This window comes from Elaeis guineensis, chromosome 3, assembly GCF_000442705.2.
Source record: "Elaeis guineensis isolate ETL-2024a chromosome 3, EG11, whole genome shotgun sequence".
Classification (NCBI taxonomy): Eukaryota; Viridiplantae; Streptophyta; class Magnoliopsida; order Arecales; family Arecaceae; genus Elaeis; species Elaeis guineensis.
Window position 1 is genome coordinate 60,390,035 of NC_025995.2, and position 25,394 is coordinate 60,415,428.

Sequence of the window (25,394 nt, forward strand, 5' to 3'; positions counted from 1 at the left end):
GCCTTTTCTGAGCTGGATAAGCTTTATTTAGACTGAGAAAAATCTTTCTAAGATTCTCTGGATGAGTCAAATCATATTTGGCTCAGTAGAGACAGAAAAGATTACACAAGGAGAAAGTTAGGCTCAATCGTGTGCTAGCACGATTTCCTTGAACCTAATTGGATCTTATCCAAATCAATTAGGTTAGCCCAATTGATGACATCCAGACCCTAACCCTTGTTTGTATGACCCAGTTAGGTTCAATTCTGTATGGTAATGAGACATGTCATGATCTCATCATCGACATCATTGAAACTCCTTTCGATGGATCAGAACTCTTCTGATTCAGACAATTAGAATGATCGATCATCAATATCATTCTAATTGCTCTCAAAATTCATCAGTGATACCTAGCAGTATATGGTGGCAACCCATCAGAACTAAAGATAAATCTCTTGGTGCAGCTACTTGTGTGATTGAGTTCCTCTATCATGAGTCCCGACTGAATTAGGGTTAAGGTGAACTCGTCAAATCCAACATCAGTCATATGTGTTAATCGATCGATTCGAGTCTGATGTGAAACCTTAATGAAAAATTTTTTTCCATTATTTCATTCTGCCATGGCCATGGACTTAAGAACTCGATCTTTCAATTATCATAGGACTACTCCTCTTATCTACCGAGGTTGATAGATCCCATCTTGGTGCGACCTAGTTCCTACAATGAATATGCTACAGCCAACATACACCTCAGGATTCTGAATGGCTAGGAGACCAAGTTATGGTGTAGTCAAACTATAACACACTCAAGGTGAACTGTCGATCCACCTTAGGTCAAAGAACTAGACACACAACTGCAGCATCGAGCTAGTCATCGATGGGAAGGTAGACTTCCTAATGACTGTTCGATATGGTCACGCTTAGTACTCTCATTCTCAACGAATATCTGTACTCTCACTCTGGTGTCTCCACACCATAGACTCAAGACACATCTACTCAATTAGATGCCGATCTGGCATCTAGGGCACACATCTCACACAAGTAACCTCTTTTACTTCTCTCCATGTTGAACCTCTTCAACACAAGGTCTATGTAACTAGACTGGGACAAGCCAAGCATCCTCTTTGGTCTATCCCTATAGATCTTTATACCAAGTATATAGGATGCTTCACCTAAGTCTTTCATAAAAAAATTTTGTGATAGCCATGTCATGACTAATTGCAACATAGGGATATCATTCTTAATAAGTAGTATGTCATCCACATACAAGATCAAGAAGATTATAGCACTCCTACTAGTCTTCTTGTACACACAAAGTTCATCCATATTTTTGATAAATCCAAATAATTTGACTGTCTCAATAAATAGATGTTCCAGCTCCTCGATGCTTGCTTTAATCCATAAATAAATCTATTCAGCTTGCATACTTGATTTGCACTCTCATTAGAGATAAATCCCTCTAATTGAGTCATATAGACTTCTTTCTCAAAATTTTCACTGCTTTGTCAGATCTCATAGTCTTGGTATGTAGCAATAGCAAGTATAATCCGAATAGACTTGAGTATGGCTACAGACAAAAAAGTTTCTTCATAATCAACACCTTATTTTTGTCTGAAATCTTTTGCCACTAGCCTGACTTTATAGGTCTCTATCTGGATATTTGCTCCAATCTTCTTCTTGAAGATCTATTTACATCCTATTGGGGTCATACCCTCAGGCGCATCAACCAAAGTCCAAACTTCATTGGTATACATGGAGTCCATTTCAAATTTCATGATATTGAGCCATTTGTCAGAGTCACTACTCATAACAGCTTTCGAATAGATCGTAAGATCATCATTCTCAATAATATGGGATGTGTTCTCATTCTCAATGATAAATCTATATCTGAGTAGAATATTACGTACTCTACTTGACCTTCAGAGAGGAGGTGTGTGTTGTGACTGTGCCTCAACAATGGGCACATCTGGTTGAGAATCAATTAATGAATTCTAGATAGGTTGTAGGTTTTGAACTTCCTCAAGTTCAACAAACCTCCCACTGTCCCCTTCTTTGATGAATTTTTTCTCTAAAAAAATGGCATGCCTACCAACAAATACCTTTTATTGAGTAAGGTGGTAGAAGTAGTATCCTATATTCTCCTTGGGATACCCACAAACCTATATTTTTCTGATCTAGCACTAAGCTTATGTCCATCAATATTTTTCACATAAGCAGGGCAAACCCAAATCTTAAGATATTTAAGACTAGGCCTCTTCACTTTTCATATCTCATATGGAGTACTAGAGACAGACTTGGATAGTACTTTATTTAAAACATACACTGCGGCCTCAAGAGCATATCCCCAAAAGAAGATTGAAAGATCTACGAAATACATCATGGACCACACCATATCTAATAAAGTACAATTTCTCCTTTCTGCAATACCATTTAATTAAGGAGGGTAAGGAGGTGTCCACTGAGAGAGTATACCATTTTATTTTAAATGATCGAGAAACTCACTAGTCAAGTATTCTCCTCCTCGATCAATCAAAGAGCTTTAATACTTTTACCAGTTTATTTTTCAACCATTCTTTGATACTCTTTAAATTTATCAAAAGCTTCTGATTTATATTTTATTAAATATACATATCCAAAACTAGACATATTATTAGTAAATGTGATGAAAAATGAGTATCCATCTCTGGCTTGATTCGATATTGGACCACAAACATCAGTATGTACAAGGTCCAAGATGTCACTCACCCTTTCTTCATATCTAGTAAATGGAGTCTTGATCATTTTACCTATGAAACAAGATTAACAAGTTTCATATAATTCAAAATCATAAGAATCAAAAAAATTATCTTTGTATAACTTGTTAATTCTTTATTCATTTATATGATCAAGTCGGCAGTATCAGAGGTATGTGACATTCACATCCTTTCTCTTTCTTTTTTCATATTATCAATATGAAGTACATTATCATTAAGTGATAAGAATAGAAGACCATTATCAACAAAAGTATTTTCATAAAATTCATTAGAAAAATAGAGAGAATGATCATTGTTCTTGCTTTTAGTTCAAAGCCTTGTTCTAATAACAAATGTACAGAAATAATATTTTTAATAACTTTAAGAATATAATAACAGGTCTTCAGTTCCAAAATTTTATCTGAAGGCAACTTTAAAATCCTAGTTTTCACGACTTCGGCTTGAATAGACTCTCCACTAGTATCGAACAGCTCGAAGTCATCTTTATTCAGACTCTTTATTTCCTGGTGTTGGGTATAAGTATCCCTCGGCCGAAGTTTATAAAAGACCGATCCCTCAAGGGCTCTTCCGGCTCCTGACCTTATGTGTGGCGCCTCTCCGAACCCCCTCAACCGTTTGGACTTCTTCGACAATGAACTTCTGCATTCATCCACTGGGCCACCCCAAAGGCCCTCAGGGCTCCACTGTTAGCCAACCTTCTACAGCAACCGACTACCCCCGAACTTCTTTCGGACTTCATCAGCATCCGAGCTTCCTCGACAGTGATATTTCTACAGTAACCAGACTCCACCCAAGTTTCTACGATGATCGACCACCTCCCGGATCCTAATCGAGCTCCCGCGAGAGCCGAACTTCTGCTACGAACAGTCTACTCCGAACTCCTATAGCGGGCTGTCTACCTCAGGTATCTCCTGTAAGCAAATTTTTTTTGAACTACTGTTACAGGTAGACTCCAGTGGAGCTACTCCATAGCGAGTGGGCTCTGGACGAACTTCTACAGTGGGACACTACTCCGAGCTTCCACGACAACTGGTCCTCGCCCGAGCTCCTACAATAAACGGCCCCCTTTCGACCTCTCGCGAGAACCGAAGCCCGTCCGAACTTCTCCAGCGGATGGATTCCAAACGAGCTTCTATGATGGACGAGCTCCAGCAACTGGGTCCCTGCGATAGTCAATCACCTCCGATGTCTGTCGAGCCTCCCCAGCACTATCCGAAGTCCATCACCGACCGACCTCCTACCAGGCTCCCCATAAAATGGACTTCCCCGACGGACGATCTTCAGATGAGCTTCCACATCAGATAAATCTCAGACGGACTTCCCTAGCAATCGGACTTCTCCAAACTTCATCAACAAAAAAATCTCCATCCGAGCTCCTACAGCAGGTGACTCCCGCCTGAAAGGTCAGCACCCGAAGCATCCGACAACAGTAGATTTGTCAGCGACCTCGGAACATCCAAGCCTCTCCAAGAATGATGATGTAAAGAGCCATTCTGCTCCATCAGGCATCCCAACCGAGCTTCAGTCGAGCTTCAACCGACGGATCCAAACTCTCTAGCAAGCCACAACAAGGGCCACTACCTTACTCCACTCACTGCAATGGATTCCACGCGGTTCCACCACTCTCTGACAAGCCACGATAAGAGCTGCCATCCTACTCTTCCACCACTCTCTGACAAGCCACGACAAGAGACGCTATCCTGCTCCACTCTCTGCAATGGATTCCATGCAGCTCCACCACTCTCTGGCAAGTCCCGACAACGGACACCACTCCACTCTCCGCAATAAACTCCAAGTGGCCCTGAACGACCCCTGACGCCACTACTCTCTATAACAAACTCCACGTGGCTTTAAGCGGTCCACTACCAGATGGTTACAGACATCGCTGTCGGTCAGTTACACCCTCCGTCTATAAATAAGGACCCCTAGATACGTTCTTCTCTAAGCTGGTAACTCTATCTCGAAACTCTGCCAAAATTTTCGCTCGAGCACTCCATTTCTGTTGAAGCAGAGTACTGACTTGAGCGTCGGAGGGTCTTGCCGGAGCACCCCCAACTCTGATTTAGACTTTCTTTGCAGGTCCCGATGGTGGCCGCGGTCATCCCAGTTCCAGCTTCTCTGACTTCGACGGAATTCTGCACCAACAGAATTGGCGCTAGAGGAAGGGGCGTGTGTCTTTGCAGTACCCTTGTTCTTAAAAGAGTGTTTAACGGGACTGATTCCGATCATCCTCTCTGACATTCTCTTCTCCTTCTTCTACTAGATTTTCACCCGATGCCTCCCCGCAAAGCATCCACCAGGCGATCCACGGCCTCCACGGCCAGATCTCTGGCTCCGGCCTTACCTTCGATTTCACAGGGCCCTCCTCCTTCGGTAATAGTGGTCGACAGATTCATCTGACATCGTCCTGAAGGTAGGGAGAATTGGCCGAGGGCCCTACCACGACTGGAGCTATCGAGGAGAGAAGAACAACCTGAAAATCAGCCTCTAATCGGGATCGTCTGCACCATCTCTGGAGAGCCCTGGAAGGGAGCGGCCAGCGGATCGACCGGACCGCCCAAGCGGCAAAGAACTGAAGGACCCATAACCTTTACTGAAGAAGACGCCCGAGAGATCCAGTTCTCCCATAATGATGCGGTTGTAGTTTCTTTAAATATTGCTGATTATGATGTACACCGCATTCTTGTTGATATTGGAAGCTTGGCTGATATTTTATTTTACGATGCCTTCTCAAAAATATCCATCTTTGACAGTCGTTTGGGGCCGATTGGCTCCCCTTTAGTAGGGTTTACCGACGATGCTATCCCGATGGAGGGAGTAATAACCTTGACTGTAGTTGCATGTCGATATCCAAAACAATCCAGGGCTCTGGTGGATTTCTTGGTGATGAAGGCACCGTCAGCCTACAATGCAATTCTCGGCCGACCTGGCCTCAATGCCCTCCGGGCTGTAGTATCAACCTACCATCTGAAATTGAAATTTTCTACTAACTAGGGGGTCGGAGAAGTCAAGGGAGATCAAGCCCTGGCAAGGCATTGCTATAATATAGCCCTGCAAAGAAGTGGTCAGCATGACCCCTGTCCGATTGATGGATTGGACACCCGCGACGACCTGACAGAAGAACGGGGCGGGCCAATGGAAGATCTTGTCTCAATTTCTTTAAATGATGGGAATGAGGAACACATGATGAAGATCGGCTCCAACTTGGAGAAAGAGGTGCGGACGCAGCTTATCAATTTCCTGCAAAAGAATGTGGATATTTTTGCTTGGACTCCGACGGACATGCCAGGGATCGATGCTGAAGTTATGCAACACCGTCTGGTCGTCGATCCCAAACATCGATCGATAAAAGAAAAAGTTCGAAGTCATGCACCAGAGAGACAGGTGGCAATAGCCGAGAAGATTGATAAACTCCTGAAAGTCGGGTTCATCAGAGAGGTCAACTATCCGAGCTGGGTTTCCAATGTGGTCTTGGTTAAGAAGGCAAATGGCAAATGGAGGATATATGTAAACTTCAAAAAACTGAATAAAGCCTGCCCGAAGGACAGTTACCCTCTGCCCAGAATCGACCAACTAGTAGATGCAACCTCGAGCCACGAGCTTCTCACCTTCATGGATGCATTCTTCGGCTACAATTAGATTAGGATGGCGCCAGAGGATGAAGAAAAAATTACTTTTATAACTAACCGTGGCCTTCATTGTTACAGGGTCATGCCTTTTGGCTTAAAAAATGTAGGGACGACATATCAGCAGCTAGTGAATAAGATTTTCAAAGAGTAGATCGGCCGCAACATAGAGGTCTACGTGGATGACATGCTAGTAAAGAGCAGATCCTCGATGAACCACATCGCCGACCTTGAGGAGACCTTCAGTGCCCTTCAAAAATACAAGATGAAGCTGAACCCAGCCAAATGCGCTTTTGAAGTAACCTCAGGAAAATTTCTAGGCTTCATGGTATCGGGGCGTGGGATCGAGACAAATCCAGAAAAGATTCGCGCCATCCAGGAGATGACCACCCCGAGGTCAATAAAGGAGGTTCAGCGCCTCACCGGGAAAGTAGCGGCTCTAAATCACTTCATCTCGAGATCGGCCAAGCGATGCCTACCTTTCTTTCGAACCCTCAAGCAGCCCAAGAACTTCTGTTGGACCATTGGATGTTAGCAGACGTTCGAAGAGCTGAAGAACTACCTCGGCTCATCACCATTATTGGCAAAGCCCGAGCCTGGAGAGGAATTGTTCCTATACCTGACGGTTTCCCCTGTGGCCCTCGCTGCAGTTCTGATTAAGGAAGAAGCGAAAATTCAATGGCCGATCTACTACATAAGCCGAGTATTGAGAGATGCCGAAACCAAGTATACTAAGTTAGAGAAACTAACTTATGCCTTGTTGATTGTAGCTCGAAAGCTCCGACCTTACTTTCAAGGACACACCATAATGCTGCTCACCGACCAGCCGATCAAGGCGGTTCTACATCGAGCGGATGCCTCTGGGAGAATCGCGAAATGGGCAGTCAAGCTCACGGAGTTCGACATCAACTATCGACCTCGGCCAGTGATCAAAGCTCAGATATTAGCAGACTTCATAGTGGAATACACTATCCCAGAGGAGGCCGAACTTGGACAAGATGAAGCCGATAATCCAGGGCTCCGGCCGAACTCCCCTGAAGAAAGAGCCGATCTCCCTGATGGTTCCTGGGCCCTCTATGTGGATGGTTCCTCCAACATGTCAGGCGCAGGCATGGGCCTGATCTTGGTCAATCCAGATAGAATTGTCACAGAGTATGCACTGTGCTTCGAGTTTCCCTTAACAAATAATGGAGCAGAACATGAAGCTCTGATTGCAGGACTGAAGGTCGCCAAAGAATTAGAAGTAGATCGGCTTCAAGCCTATAGTGATTCTCAATTAGTAGTAGGACAGGTCAGTGGAAATTATGAAGCTCGGGAGGACAGTATGGCTAGATATCTCGAAAGGGTAAGGGAGATCATCCCTACCTTCGGCAGCTTTGACATCAGGCAGATCCAGAGATCGAAAAATACCAGGGCCGACCTTCTCTCCAAGTTGGCTACACTGGCTCCGGCCGAACTGCCTAAGGAAGTTTTCTTCAAGGTTCTGAAGCACCCAAGCACGAAAGAATCACAGTCTGTGATGGAGATTAGCTATGAACCCAGTTGGATCGACCCACTAGTTACATACCTCAAGGACGGGGTTCTTCCTCCTGATGCAAAAGAGGCTCGAAAGCTTAAGAACCAGGCCTCCCGATATATCCTCTATGAAGGCAAGCTATACAAGAGGTCGTACTCTTTGCCCCTCTTGAAATGTCTCCGGCCTTCTGAAGCCGACTTCGCCTTGAGGGAGGTACATGAGGGAGTCTGTGAAAATCACATGGGGGCCAGGTCTTTATCCCATAAGTTGCTCCGATAAGGTTATTACTGGCCTACCATGTACCATGACTCCATCGAATATGTCCGAAGATGTGATCAGTGTCAGAGATATGCCAATATACAAAGGCAACCTGCCTCCAAACTTACACCATTGAGTGCCCCGTGGCCGTTCGCGCAATGGGGGATGGATATCCTCGGACCTTTTTCCATGGCATCAGGACAGCGGAAGTTCTCTTGGTGGCAATAGACTATTTCACCAAGTGGGTCGAAGCTGAACCTTTGACAAAAATCACGGAAGCTAAAGTGCAGGACTTCATCTGGAAGTCGATTGTCTGTAGGTTCGGCTTACCCAGAACCCTCATTACTGATAATGGGTGATAATTTGCTGGAGCAAAGTTTGTCAAATTTTGTGAGGACCTAAACATCTCTCACAACTTCACTTCAGTGGCCCATCCTCAAACAAATGGCGAGGCTGAGGTGACCAACAGGACTCTGTTGCAGGGCATCAAAGCGAGACTTGAAAAGGCAAAAGGAACTTGGGCTGACGAGCTCTATCATGTGTTGTGGGCATACCGGACTACTCAGAGATTGCCCATGGGGGAGACCCCCTTTGCCTTAGCTTTCGGGACAGAGGTCGTGATCCCAATAGAACTCAAGCTTTCGTCAGCACGAGTCGTGGCATTTGACAAACAGCGCAACCCACAGGATCTCAAGGCCAACCTCAACTTGTTAGAAGAAAAGCGGGAGACAGCTCAAGTTCGGATGGCGGCTTACAAAAAAAAGGTAGTCCGCTACTACAACTCCCGGGTCAAAAGCAAAGTCTTTAAGAGTGGGGGACATGGTGTTACGGTGAGCTGCTGCCTCACAACCTCAGAATCAAGAGAAACTTGCCCCAAACTGGGAAGGCCCGTATGAAGTCAAGGAGGTAGTCCGGCCCAAAACATACTATTTAAAAGAGCTCGGAGGAGCAGAGCTTCCATGACCATGGAACTCAAAAAATCTACGAATGTATTACCAATAGCTTCGCCTTAAATAAAAGTTTCATATTTGCATGTTTTTCTTTTAGCATGAGTTTATAATGACAAGAAATAGCTCTCTCATGCAATTGAAATTAAGCATGTTAGGAACAGGAGGAGAACCTCATCCTAATATGAGCAAAGTCGAAGGCCCGATTTCATAAAGATCGGATGGAGGGAGAGGCCCTCACAACGGCCCTGATGTGCCCCCACAGCCTTATTAGGAATAGGAGGAGAACCTCATCCTAATATGAGCAAAGTCGAAGGCCCAATTTCTTAAAGATCGGATGGGGGGAGAGGCCCTCACAACGGCCTTGATGTGCCCCCACAGCCTTGTTAGGAACTAGAGGAGAACCTCGTCCTAACATGAGCAAAGTCGAAGGCCCGGTTTCTTAAAGACTGGATAGGGGGAGAGGCCTTCACAACGGCCCTGATATGCCCCTACAGTCTTGTTAGAAACAGGAGGAGAACCTCATCCTAACATGAGCAAAGTCGAAGGCTCAGTTTTTTAAAGACCGAATTGGGGGAGAGGTCCTTACAACGGTCCTTATGTGCCCCCACAGCCCTATTAGGAACAGGAGGAGAACCTCATCCTAACATGAGCAAAGTCGAAGGCCCGATTTTCTAAAAGATCGGATGGAGGGAGAGGCCCTCACAACGGCCCTGATGTGCCCCCACAGCCTTGTTAGGAACAGGAGGAGAACCTCATCCTAACATGAGCAAAGTCGAAGGCCCGATTTCTTAAAGATCGGATACGGGGAGAGGCCCTCACAACAGCCCTGATGTGCTCCCACAGTCTTGTTAGAAATAGAAGGAGAACCTCATCCTAACATGAGCAAAGTCAAAGGCCCGATTTCCTAAAAGACCGGATGGGGGGAGAGGCCCTCACAACAGCCCTAATGTGCTCCCACAGCCTTGTTAGAAACAGGAGGAGAACCTCATCCTGACATGAGCAAAGTCGAAGGCCTGATTTCTTAAAGACCAGATAGGGGGAGAGGCCCTCACAACAGCCCTGATGTGCCCCCACAGTCTTGTTAGGAACAGGAGGAGAACCTCGTCCTAATATGAGCAAAGTCGAAGGCCCAATTTCTTAAAGATCAGATGGAGGAAGAGGCCCTCACAACGGCCCTGATGTGCCCCCACAGCCTTGTTAGAAACAGGAAGAGAACCTCATCCTAACATGAGCAAAGTCGAAGGCTCGATTTCTTAAAGACCGGATGGGGGGAGAGGCCCTTAGAACGGCCCTGATGTGCCCCCACAGTCTTGTTAGGAACAGGAGGAGAACCTCGTCCTAACATGAGCAAAGTCGAAGACCCAATTTCTTAAAGACCGGATAGGGAGAGAGGCCCTCACAACGGCCCTGATGTGCCCCCACAGTCTTGTTAGAAACAGGAGAAGAATCTCGTCCTAACATGAGCAAAGTCGAAGGCTCAATTTTCTAAAGATCGGATTGGGGGAGAGGCCCTTACAACGGCCCTTATGTGCCCCCACAACCCTGTTAGAAACAGGAGGAGAATCTCATCCTAACATGAGCAAAGTCGAAGGCCCGATTTCCTAAAAGACTGGATAGGGGGTGAGGCCCTCACAACGGCCCTGATGTGCCCCCACAGCCTTGTTAGAAACAGGAGGAGAACCTTATCCTAACATGAGCTGAATCCGACTGTCGAGAACAAAGGGAAGACCTCATCCCGATGCAAACAAAGACTCGATTGATCGACAAGGAGGAAAGCTTCCTCAACGACACCTCTACGCTTTCACGACCCCATTAAGAGCAGGGGGAAAACCCTCACTCGAACATGAAAGAGAAAGGGGAAGGTAAAAAAGACAAGCCGACGAACTACTTCTACGACAAATAAAAACAAACTACATCAAAGACATAAGGAACTTCGTCTCAGTCGCTAAGAGGGAACATGACATGGGCCGAGGATAAATCGATCTCCTCAAAGTAACGAGAAGTTCGGACGTCCAAGCTCGAGCACCGAGAGGAAGCGTCAAACTCAAATGGCCTCGAAAGAACCTACGGTCATAAACCAAAGGGCAAATCGACACTGCAACAACCGAAAACCTCCAAACAGCATCGACATCGAACACGACGAAAGACAAAAGGAGTCCGGTAAATAACCGGTTAATACCAGAATGGGTGAGGTAATAAACAATTTCATTCTCATTTCATTGGTGAAGTATACATTACAAAGCCTTGAAGGCCAAAAAAAGGGAGGAGGGGATGAGGTATGGAAAATTCTCTTCTCATGTCATTGGTGAAGTGCATGTTACAAAGCTTAAAAAAAAAAAAAAAACAAAACAACAAACAAAACAAACAGCTCTGAAGAAGCTCGGCTTCATCAGACTTCGAACTCTCAGTTCCAGCCATCGTCGAAAATTACTTCAAGTACTTGGCTTCTTCTTCCAGTCCCCCTTTCGGATCAGCAATTACTCCAGCATTATCTTCGAAGTACATGCAGACGCCATCTTTTCCGCATCATAGTTTCTGCTGCCTCACGATGAAGGTGGGCATGACCTTCTTTCTGAGGTCAGGTTCCCCCTCACAGTGATGGCAGGCATGACCTTCTTCCTGAGGTCAGGTTTCCCCTCATGATGATGCACACCGGGAAGCCCTCGCGGTCGAAGATGTGCCATAAGCGCGGGCTCTGGGCCATCAAGGCGAAACACTGCCGGATCTGTCTCTTCTACCCTCACCTTCTTCGCCAACCTAGAAGTTGCCGTGTCTTCCTGCTCGTGGGTTTTCAGGCTCTGGGCTAACATCAGAGCCGCATCCACGCCCATATCTGCAATGAAGGAAGACCAGCGCAGTCTACAAATGGGGCCACGAAAGTAGAGAAGGTTTTGAGGCTAACCCAAGCTAGTCTGAGGGATGCAGGGGTACAGAGATGAGGATGACTCAACGGTTGCCTAAAGTCAGGAAGGAAAGACTGAAGAAGCTCCCATACAAAGTGAGATCCCCGAAGGGGGGAGGCAGGTTTAAATAAGCGATGGGGTCCGGTGCAATATTGACTGCAAGACTCCTCAGACCAGTCCATGACCATCGCGTGGCCCACTCACCGTGGCAAGTGGCTAGAGGTGGCCGACAATTAGTAAAACCATTATGGCACCGTACCTGAGACTGCGCTCCGACAGGAATTCCAAAAAGAAGAAATCTTTTTCGAAAAGGCTCCAGTACCAGCATACCGAACGTCAAAATATCTAACAACCGCTGAGTATGGAAATCGAGGAGAGCAGCTTCGACCATAAGAATTTCTCTGTACTTCCTTCATTCGAAACCCAAACTCGAATGTAGGGAGACCGATGTTGGATATAAAGTACCCCCCGATCGAAGTTTATAAAAGATCAATCCCTCCAGGGCTCTTCCGGCTCCCGACCTTAAGTGTGGCACCTCTTAGAACCCCCTCAACCATCCGGACTTCTTCGACAATGAACTTCTGCATTCATCCACTGGGCCACCCCAAAGGCCCTCAGGGCCCCACTGTTAGCCGACCTTCTACAGCAACCGACTATCTTCGAACTTCTTTCAAACTTCATCAGCATCCGAGCTTCCCCGACAGCAAGATTTCTACAGTAACCAGACTCCACCCAAGTTTCTACGATGATCGACTACCTCCCGAATCCTAATCGAGCTCCCGCGAGAGCTGAACTTCTGCTACGAACGGTCTACTCCGAACTCCTATAGCGAGCTGTCTACCCCAGGTAACTCCTGTAAGCAAATTTCTTTCGAACTTCTGTTACAGGTAGACTCCAGCCGAGCTACTCCGTAGCGAGTGGGCTCTGGACGAACTTCTACAGCGGGACACTACTCCGAGCTTCCACGATAACTGATCCTCGCCCGAGCTCCTACAATAAATGGCCCTCTTTCGACCTCTCATGAGAATCGAAGCCCATCCGAACTTCTCCAACGGATGGGTTCCAAATGAGCTTCTATAACGGATGAGCTCCAGCAACTGGGTCCCTGTGATAGCCGATCACCTCCGATGTCTGCCAAGCCTCCCCAGTGCTATCCGAAGTCCATCACCGACCGACCTCCAACCAGGCTCCCTATAAAATTGGACTTCCCCGATGGACGATCTTCGGATGAGCTTCCACATCAGATAAATTCCAGACAGACTTTCCTAGCGATCGGACTCCTCCAGACTTCGTCAATAAAAAAATCTCCATCCGAGCTCCTACAGCAGGTGACTCCCATCTGAAAGGTCAGCACCCGAAGCATCTGACAACAGTAGATTCATCAGCGACCTCGGAACATCCGAGCCTCTCTTAGAATGATGATGTAAAGAGCCATTCTGCTCCATCAAGCATCCCAGTCGAGCTTCAGTCGAGCTTCAGCCGACAGATCCAAACTCTCTGGCAAGCCACAACAAGGGCCACTACCTTACTCCACTCGCTGCAATGGATTCCACGTGGTTCCACCACTCTCTGACAAGCCACGACAAGAGCCGCATCCTGCTCTTCCACCACTCTCTAACAAGCCATGACAAGAGCCACCATCCTGCTCCACTCTCTGTAATGGATTCCATGCAGCTCCACCACTCTCTGGCAAGTCCCGATAATGGACACCACTCCACTCTCCGCAATAAGCTCCATATGGCCCTGAACGACCCCTGACGCCACTACTCTTCGTAACAAACTCCACACGGCTCTGAGTGGTCCACTACCAGATGGTTACAGACATCGCTATCGGTCAGTTACACCCTCTGTCTATAAATAAGGATGCCCAGATACGTTCTTCTTTAAGCTGGTAACTCTATCTCGAAACTCTACCAAAATTTTTGCTCTAGTACTCCATTTCTGTTGAAGCAGAGTACTGACTTGAGTATTGGAGGATCTTGCCGGAGCACCCCCAACTCCGATTTAAATTTTCTTTGTAGATCCTGATGGCGGCCGCGGTCATCCCAGCTCCAGCTTCTCCGACTTCGACGGAATTCTGCACCAATACCTGTAGATCCTGTAATGATTTGCGAAGGTGTGAGCCACAGACGGTATCCAATATCCAAGGATCTAAAATTAAAATATTTAATAATAAATTTATCTATATCATATACAAACCTTTAGCAACACTTGCTTATTTTACAGTTGCAAGGTATTCTTTACAATTTCTCTTCCAATGCCTATCTTTGCCGCAGTGATAGTAATTACCTTTGGCAGAGATCTTCTTCGCCTTCTTCTTGGAGATGCCAACCTTAGGGTTTAACTTTTTCTTAGAATCTTTTTTGTCTTTCTTCTTATTGATCTTATCAATAAGAAAAACTGGAGCTTTTTTACTTTTGAAATGGCTCTCTACTATTTTTAGCATATTCAGCAGTTCAGGTCGGCTGATATTCAATTTATTCATATGATAGTTAATGACAAACTGAAAGAAGAAATCGAAGAGTGATTGCAGGATCAAATCCTGGCTGAGTTCACCATTCATAGAAAAATCTAACTATCCCAAACGAGTGATCAAATCAATCATCTTGAGGATATGAGTTTGTACAGAGGTGTCTTCAGTCATCCGAGCATGGAACAACTACTTAGATATCTCATATCTAGCAGTTCAACTTTGTTCTCCATATAACTCCTTAAGATTAAGGAGAATAGAAGGAACATCCATGTCCTCATGCTGCTTCTGAAGCTCATTATTCATCAAGGCAAGCATGATGCACTTGATAGTCACACTGTCATCCTTCCACATCTTATATGTGGCCCTTTTCTCAGATGTATCTTTCTTGATCATATCGGGTGCAGGTAAATCAGTATGTAGGAGACTTTCTCTTGTGTGAAAATAATTCTTAAATTTCTCTACTAGTTCACATAGTTTGGTTTGATCAATTTGTTAGCATCTAGTATGTCTTATAGTGACAGTGAGGATAACATGTATGCAGTTAATCTATTATAACAAGAACATAATATATGTGGATAACTCATGATGACATGCACAACTAGATTAGGACTTTTGTTTAATTATATCTCCTACTATTTTAATGAATTTTATAGCTCTCAAGTATGAAAACTGAGAAACATTCTTATATTTCTAAGTGAGATTGAGATCCCTATTCCTCATAAATACCTTGTGGATAGCACAACAAGTATTCATGAATTCAAGAGTAGGTAACTCTTTACCAATTATACTTCATACAATTCTCAATATTTTTCTATCTTGCCTCTAGATCACTCATAGTTTTATGGATAGCATAACAAACTATAGTACTCTAGTTAAGTTAACCCTTCAATCCTATATAGTCATACTTAAACAATACTGTTCTTGTGGATAGTACAACAAGACAACACTATTCAAATAAACCATAAGTATCAATATGCACTTAGTCAACATCATATTAATTTTTATAGTAAACCTTATGGATAGCACAATAAGCTCACTAAGATCTTGACATACTCTATTGACCAAGTATGAAGGAAGGCCTTTATAGTGTCTACATCACTAATCAATCTAAGTCTGAAACTCAATAAGACCAAATTAATCAGATCAGTAGGTGAGAGGCTCCCCGTAGCTTTACTTAGACACCAACAAAGTTGGCAGGCCAGCATACAGATCTAATTAAAAAATTATCTTTAACACTTACCTAGACACTAATTGATCAAATAAATTTGATATTTGATTTGTAAGTGAATCCCATCATTACAACTTAATATAATTTTATAGAGGGTCTTTAAACTAATCTTGACATATCCTAACAACTACATAAAATGTAACATACAAAATATGCAATTTAACATACCTTTCAAGTTATAATATCAATCATATTGGCATGCCAAAAATGATTACAATAATCATATAAGGGTGCACAAATGACTTAACATATAATAAGTTTAGCCAAATTGAAAATAAATCCTAATCGAATTAGGCATGCATTACACCCTTAATCAAAAAATCAATTTAAGCATCAAACAACCATGAATCAATAAATTTCAAATTATCATAAATTCAAAATTTTAATAACTAAAATTCAAATCTATGGTTCAAATAAAGTCAAAAGTAATTTTTGATTTTAAGATCAATGCTAGAAATCAATACAATATTTTTGGCAAAATATGAACTAAAATAATTCTATATTATAACTTTTGCACTTGTTTGATCGAATCTAACAAGGATAGCTCTGATACCACTATTGAATTTCGATCACGTAGTAAAAAATAAATTTTAAAATTTTTTAAATGTACATATCGAGAGCTTTAACAATTAAAACTATCGAACCAAAATTCAAACCCTAGAATCACCTTATAGATATCGAACAAAACAAAATCAAGCATGCAAAGAGATAGAATCTTATACTTTCTCAAACGAGTAGTATGATAAGAAGGTAATCTCTATGAGACTTCAAAATAAAAGTTCTCTAATGGTGATCCATATGGAGTTGGCCATAGTCTTTCCTAACTGGTGCACTGTCATAGCCTTTTCTTCATAAGAATACTATCGGCTTCGAACACGATGAACAATCACACCAACACTTAATTGCCTTCAATTTTGCCATCAAGATCATGCCAAGATAATTTTCTCCAGAAGTTTCACAACTTAGAATTTGATTTCGTGCTCCAACACATAGAAAAACTAAATCCTAGGACAAGGTAGAAATACTTACTATTTTTCTCACCACCCTTCTTATAATTTTTCCTCTCAATTTTTTTCTTATCCTTTTCTTAGATTTTATTTTCAGATTTTGTCTCTCTTATCACTCACCAAAACACTTTGATTTTTCAGCAAAAACCAGCACCAAACCCATATGAGATGCCCCATATAAATAGGCTAAGAAGGGACGTGAAGAACCCCCAAGGGGTGCCAACTCTTGGCGCTCCATATCTTCATGTGGAGAATTAATTCTCTGTAGTTTTAAGTGACACAGAAGAGCCTTCACATAGAAGGACTCTTCCTCTTCTATGCACCATAAATCCCTTATAAAAATTTGACATGTGATAATTAAGAAATAGTAGGAAAACGAGGAGATGGATGATAGTCTTCATGAAGAAGGACTCTTCCACTTCTCAATGCAATAAAGGGTGGGCGGCATTTATTTTTGGGTGTGGAACCTGATGGGCATGGAGGTATCCTTCCACACTTGAAATACTTTTAAGTTGGATAAAAGTCTAATTAAAATAGACCCAATCCAACCAAATCAATGGCCACAAGTCTAGTTTAGCTCAAACACTTTGAACTTAACCAAATTAGAAACTTGAGTTAATACAATGTGCTAGCATATCAAATTAACCCCTAGGATTTATATTAAATTCTAATTAAATTAGACCAAGATCAAATCTCAAAGTATGTGATCCATTGGATATCAAATCTAGCCAATAATGGATACAAACTCTTGATCTAACCCTAATCCGATCAGATTAGATCAGCTCAAGAGTCCTAATCAACTAGGACTCTTCCTAATTAATTTTTGAATTAAACTCTTTTAATTATGATTAGTTTACAAGTCAAGATTGACATCTAGCAATGTGTCATGACTATTCGAAAGATTTAAAATTTTGATAAAAAATTATCAAAATATCCTTTAATGATAAGTTATCATATAATTTAATTTTTTTATCAAACAATATCTCAGATGAGCTGTGGTATGAAATTATATCAAATCCAATTGCTTATCTATATGTATCTCGATCAAAAGATGATGATTTGGTATATTAAAATTTTTTTTTAATTATCATCATGCTTTGATCAAAGACTTTTAGAATCATCGACCTATGAGATTACATAGGATGTTCGCTCTCTCTATTAGGAGTGACTGATCCCTTATTGATCACTCACAACCTTCATGCATACTTTACCATATTCAGAACACCTAATGCAAGGATCAGAAAATCAAGTTAGGAAGTGAACCAAAATATGGATTTATGTACACAAGATACCATAATGATCTCAAGTCAAAGGATCACTTACACAACTCCCACATGAAAACAATCAGCTGACATATGAATAAGACTCCATCACATATTTTTTCATAGATCTATTCAGTGAACTCATTCTTTAATGAGCACCTACATCCTTGTATAGTGTCGCTCCACAAGTAGTTGTGAGATCAACCACCTTCATCACTGAGCATACATAGGACATGCCAGTCTTATTGGTATCATTGATCTTCGATTCAACGAACCAATGATTGAGAATATTTTAGGTCATGGCTATCAAAGATTTAGGTCTCACTGGCATGATCTCATCACGACCTTAGAACCATTATCCAGACCTATGAGGTTCATTATAATCTTAAAAATAATAATAATATGCAGCATATAATGAATCAAGAAGTCTATTTTATTAAATAACAATATCAATTACATGAGTTTGAAAGATAAATTATATAAAATATCTGATCACATCTCATATGCGATTAGCTTGTAGGATATTATTCTTTTAGTTTAATCCTTAGTAGATCAACCTGAAGGTATTGTACCTATTGAGTGTAAATGGATTTATAAATAAAAAAATTAGGTCGGATGGTAAGGTAGAGACCTATAAAGTAAGCTAGTTGTGAAAGATTATAGTCAATGCGAAGGTATTGACTATCATAAATTTTTTTCATCCGTAGCCATATTAAAATCCATCCGTACTCTGCTTGTCATAGCAGCCTTTCATGATTAAAAAATTTGATAGATGGATATAAAAACTACCTTCCTAAATGGATATTTTAAGGAAGATATCTATATAGAGTAGCCTTTGGATTTCACATCCTGTGATAGTGATCACAATGTCTGCAAGCTACAAAGGTCCATATATGGACTCAAGCAAGCATCTCGAAGTGGGAACACTCGCTTTAATGATGTGATCAAAATATTTGATTTCATCAAAAATGAAGAGGAACTATGTGTGTACAAAATGATCAATGGAAGTGCTATCACATTCTTTATATTGTATGTGGATAACATCCTCCTGATTGAGAATGATATTTTCATACTGACATCGATCAAAATATAATTGTCAAAAGAGTTTGCCATGAAAGATCTAGAAGAAGCTTTCTACATTCTTGGTATAAAGACTATAGAGATAGATCTAAGAAGATAATAGGCTTTCACAGTGAATATACATAGAGGAGGTGCTGAAGAGATTCTGTATGGCAAACTCCAAGAGAGATCTTTTGCCCCTTAGATATGGCATTCATATTTCAAAGAAGATGTGTCTCAACACACCTGAGGAGATCCAGCGCATGAGCAAGATCCCTTATATTTTAGCAATAAGAAGCCTCATGTATGCTATATATTATGTACACAACCTGATATAACCCTTGCTGTGAGTGTCATGATGAGATATCAGGTGAATCCAGATGAAAAACACTGGATTGCTGTTAAAAACATCTTTCAGTACTTAAGAAAGACTAAGGATTTGTTGTTAGTCTTTAGTGGAGGATCGAAGCTGAAAGTTGAGAGATACACCGATTCAGACTTCATAACTGATGTCGGTGATAGAAAGTCTACATCAGGATATATCTTCTTATGTAATGATGGTGCGATTAGCTAGAAGAGTTTCAAGCAGCCAATCATTGCAGATTCAACCATTGAAGCCGAGTACATCACTATCTCTGAAGCTACTAAGGAAGCTTTTTTATTCAAAAAGTTCGTTACAGAGCTGGGAGTGATACCATCAGATGCCATTGCACTGCACTATGACAACAACAGTGCCATAGCCCTTGCTAAGGAGCCTAGGTCTCACTAGAAGTCTAAGCATATAGAGCGATGGTTTCATATCATATGCGAATACCTCGAGAAAAAGTTCGTCGAGTTGTAGAGAGTCGACTCTACACTAAACATGGCAGACCCACTAACCAAGCCTCTTAGCCAGCAGAAGATCGAAGCTCACCTTGAGAAGATGTATCTTAGGTATATGGCCAGTTGGCTTTAGGTCAAGTGGGATTTTGTTAGATTTATGTCCTAGAAGCCAATTGTTGACTGATACATTATATAATTTCAGAGCTTAATCTTATCCTTGTAATATTTTTTATAATCAATAAAAGATTTTTTTTTAATCATGTTTATGTGTCCATGATTTATCCTAAAAATTAACAAAGATGATTTTTGTATATTCTTAAAGTATTAAGAATTTGAGACATACATTAATTAGTGGTTAATCTCTAAATACACCCGATCAAAGGATCATCATGGAGGACAGTGATCAATCCATTCAAGATCAGTGCATAGTTCACCTCCCTTATGGACAGATGAGTCTTGGATCTATAGGGTAGAGATATCGGGGTGAGGGTGCGGGTGGTTGTTAGAGAATAACTTGCATTGAGCGTAACCAACATAAGAAATCATATTGATGTCTACTCACTCGTCAGTGATCTTCTTGATACTGCAGTAGTATGAGTGGTCCTTTGACTTGCAGTGTCATTGGTTATTCACAGTGAGACTACTGAGTTTGACTGTATATTTTCTTAATCCCTAACCATTCAGATCTTTGCAGTGTACGTTGGCTTCAATAGGTTCAGATTCACTGTTTAGAGTAGGATGCATCTAGATAGAATATATCGATCTTGATAAAAAAGGAGAAGTTCTATATGATTTTTGAGACTAAATTTAGAAAGTCTTTGACCAAAGCATATGTAAATACCGGAAAAGAGTTTCCACGAGATTTACAAATGAACTCAAGTCGAGCCAATCTTACATATGACTGACAATAGGGTTTGATCAGTTCTCCATGAGCTCCATCAAGTCAGACTCATGATAGAAGGATTGAATCATACAATAACTGCACTTAGGGGTTTATACTTTCAATCTACTAGGTTGCCACTACATACTGCTAAGTGTTAGTGGTGGATTATAGGACTTGTTGGGTATAAAATATCCCCCAGCCAAAGTTCGTGTCAGGAGTGACCCTCTAGGGATTCTACCGACTTCTGACCTTTAGCGACATCTTTTCAAACCCCTCCGACGGTTGAGCCTCCGCAATGTTCCCGAGTTCTGCTGACGGATAAACCCCCACCAGTGTCGACCGGATTCTTCACGATGGACGGACTCCATCCAAGTGTCTATGGTGGTCAACCACCTTCTAGACTTCGTCCGGACTTCTTCCCCGAACTCCAACTGCAGGTAGACTCCGTCCGGGCTCCTACAGGAGCCGGACTTCTTCCCCGAACTCCAACTGCGATAGACTTCATCCAAGCTCCTACGGGAGCCGATCTTCTTCTCCGAACAGGTAGACTTCATCCGAGCTCTTACGGGAGCCGGACTTCCATCATGAACTCCTATTGCAGGTAGACCTCATCCGAACTCCTACAAGGGCCGGACTCCGAGCTTCTGCTACAAACAATCTACTTTAAATTTCTACTACGAGCGGTCTACACCAGATTTCCACTGTAAGCCTTCACCCGAGCTTCCATTGTGGATGAATTTCTTCTGGATTTCTATTGCAGGCAGGCTTTGATCGAGATTTCTCGACAAATGATCCCCATCCGGGCTTCTACGGAGATTGAACTCCGATCGAACTTCTGTAGCGGACAGATTTCGGGCGAACTCCTACGGCACACGAAATCCAGCAGCTGGACCCTTCCAGCGGATGAACCTCTCCAGCACCATCCGACATCCACTGCCGGTCGACCCTCTGCCAAATTCTGTGTGAAATCGAACTTCGTCTGCGGAAAGCCTCTGACCGAGCTCCTACAGTAAGTGGCCCTCGCCTGCAGTATTAACGCCCAAGGCACCCAATGGTAGAAGGTTCGCCAGCAACATCCGAGCTCCTCTCAGATGGATAGCTACCTCTCACCGCCAGGCACCTCAATCGAGCTTCGGCCGACAGGCCTCCACTCCCTAGCAGGCCACAGTAATGGCCACGACTCTACTCCACTTCCTGCGATGGATACTGCGTGGCTCCTCCACTCCCTGGCAGGCCACAGTAATGGCCATGACTCTACTCCACTTCCTGTGATGGATTCCATGCGGCTCCTCCACTCTCTGGCAAGTCGCGACAACGGACACTGCTCCACTCCCCGCAACGGGCTCCATGTGGCAGGCCACGGTGATGGCTACGATTCCACTCCACTACTCTTCATAATAAACTTCTCCTGTTCTCGAATGGCCCATGGCCAGGCAGTTACAAACGTCGCTATCAGTCTGTTGCACCCTCCACCTATAAAAAGGAGAGACCCCAGATACATTATTCTCTAAGCTCTAATTTCTATCTCAAAACTCTGCTAAAATTTTCGTTCGAGCACTCCATTCTTGTTGAGGTAGAGAACTGACTTGAGCATCGAAGGGTCTTGCTGGAGCACCCCCAACTCTAGTTTAGACTTCCTTTGCAGGTCCCGATGGTGATCGCGACTCCCTCGACTCCAGCGTCTCCGATGCCGGCAGATTTTTGCACCAACAGGATTGACGCTAGAGGAAGGGGCTGTGTCTTCGTAGTACCTTTGTTCTTAAAGGAGCGCTCAATGGGACCGCCTCCAGTCATCTTCTCCGATATCCTCTCCTCCAGTTTTCTGCCTGATCTTCACCTGATGCCTCCCCGAAGGGCATCCTCCAGGCGGTCGATGGCCTCTGCGGCCAGATCTCAACGGGCTCCGCAAGCCCCGGCCCCATCTTTGATTTCCCAGGCTCCTCTTCCTCCGACGACAGCAGTCGGCATGGAGCAGTCCGATGATCGGCCTCCGATCGACTTCACCAGCACCATCTCGGGAGAATCCCGGTAGGGAACAACCGGTGTATTGGCCAGACCTCCCAAGCGGCAAAGGATTGAGGAATCCATAACCTTTACTGAGGAAGATGCTCGGGAAGTTCAATTCCCTCATAACGATGCGGTTGTAGTTTCTTTAAATATAGCTAATTATGACGTGCACCGCATTCTTGTCGACAATGGAAGTTCGGCTGACATTTTGTTCTACAATACCTTCTCAAAAATATCCATCCTTGATGGTCGTTTGGGGCCGATTAGCTCCCCTCTGGTAGGGTTTACCGATGATGCTATCCCGGTGGAGGGGGTAATAACTTTGACTGTAGCTGTGGGTCGATATCCAAGACAGTCTAGGGCTTTGGTGGATTTTCTGGTGGTGAAGGCACCATCAGCCTACAACACAATCCTCGGCCGACCTGGCCTCAACGCCCTCCGGGCCGTGGTGTCGACCTACCATCTGAAATTGAAATTTCCTACTAGCCAGGGGGTCGGAGAAGTCAAGGGAGACCAAGCCCTGGCCAGACACTGCTATAGCATAGCCTTTCTAAGAAGTGACCAATCTGACCTCTGTCCGGTTGATGGATTGGATGCCCGCAATGATCTCGCTGAGGAAAGGGGTGCGCCAATCGAAGATCTGGTTTCGATCCCTTTGAACGATGGGAATACAGAGCATATGGTGAAGATCGGCTCCAACATAGGGGAAAAGGTGCGGACGTAGCTCATTGATTTCCTATGAAAGAATACGGATGTTTTCTCTTGGGTTCCAGTGGACATGCCAGGGATTGACGCAGAGGTTATGGAATATCGTCTGGCCGTTGATCCAAAGCATCGACCGACGAAAGAAAAAATCGAGGTCATGCACCGAAAAGGCAAAAAGCGATAGCCGAAGAAAGGCATCGTCTGGACTCTCAGGCGAAATGAAGTCCCTGGAGGGAAGGAGGGGATTTAAATAAGCGATGGGGCCTGGCGCAGTTATGGTGGCGGATATCCCTAGGTCAACCAATGCCCGCCACGTGTCCCACTCATCGTGGCGTAGGGCTGACTGCTGGCGGGACCATTATGGTGTGGCGCTTGGGATTATGCTCCAGCGAGAATTTTGAAAGGACTCTTCGGATCGCCCTAACTGGAAAAAGACTCCAGCACGCACGCATTAAATGCCAGGATTTTCGAGGGCGGTCGTGCGCAGGATTCAAGGGAGCAACTTCGGCTATGAAAATTTTTCTGTACTTCCCTCATTCGAAACTCGAACTCGAAAGTAGGGAGACTGGTGTTGGGTATAAAATACCCCCCAGTCGAAGTTTGTGTCAGGAGTGACCCTCCAGGGATTCTACCGACGTCCGACCTTCGACGACATCTTTTCGAACCCCTCCGACGGCCGAGCCTCTGCAACGTTCCCGAGTTCTGCCGACGGATAAATCCCCACCAGTGTCGACCAGATTCTCCATGACGGATGGACTCCATCCAAGTGTCTACGGTGGTCGACCACCTTCTAGACTTCATCCGAACTTCTTCCCCGAACTCCAACTACAGGTAGACTCCGTCTGGGCTCCTACGGGAGTCGGACTTCTTCCTCGAACTCCAACTGTAAGTAGACTTCGTCCGGGCTCCTACGGGAGTCGGTCTTCTTCCCTGAACAGGTAGACTTCATCCGAGCTCTTACGGGAGCTGGACTTCTGCCCTGAACTCCTGTTGCAGGTAGACCTCATCCGAACTCCTACAAGGGCCAGACTCCGAGCTTCTGCTACAAACGATCTACTTTAAATTTCTACTACGAGCGGTCCGCACCGGATTCCCACTATAAGCCTTCACCTGAGCTTCCATTGTGGATGAATTCCTTCCAGATTTCTATTATAGGCAGGCTTCGATCGAGATTTCTCGACAAATGATCTCCATCTGGGCTTCTACGGAGATCAGACTCTGATCGAACTTCTATAGCGAACAGATTCTGGGCGAACTCCTACGGCACACAGAATCCAGCAGCTGGACCCTTCTAGCGGATGAACCTCTCCAGCGCCATCCGACATCCACTGCCGGTCGACCCTCTACCGAATTCTACATGAAACCGAACTTCATCTGCGGAAAGCCTCTGACCGAGCTCCTATGGCAAGTGGCCCTCACCTGCAGTATTAACGCCCAAGGCACCCAACGGTAGAAGGTTTGCCAGCAACATCCGAGCTCCTCTCAGATGGATAGCTACCTCTCACCGCCAGGCACCTCAACCGAGCTTCGACCGACAGGCCTCCACTCCCTGGCAGGCCACAGTAATGGCCATGACTCTGCTCCACTTCTTGCGATGGATACCGCGCGGCTCCTCCACTCCCTGGTAGGCCACAGTAATGGCCACGACTCTGCTCCACTTCCTGCGATGGATTCCGTGCGGCTCCTCCACTCTCTAGCAAGTCCAACAACGGATGCTGCTCCACTCCCCGCAACGGGCTCCATATGGTAGGCCACGGTGATGGCCATGATTCCACTCCACTACTCTTCATAATAAACTTCTCTTGGCCCGAATGGCCCATGGCCAGATGGTTACAAATGTCGCTATCAATCTGTTGCACCCTCCGTCTATAAAAAGGAGAGACCCCAGATACGTTATTCTCTAAGCTCTAATTTCTATCTCAAAACTTTGCTAAAATTTTTGTTCAAGCACTCCATTCTTGTTG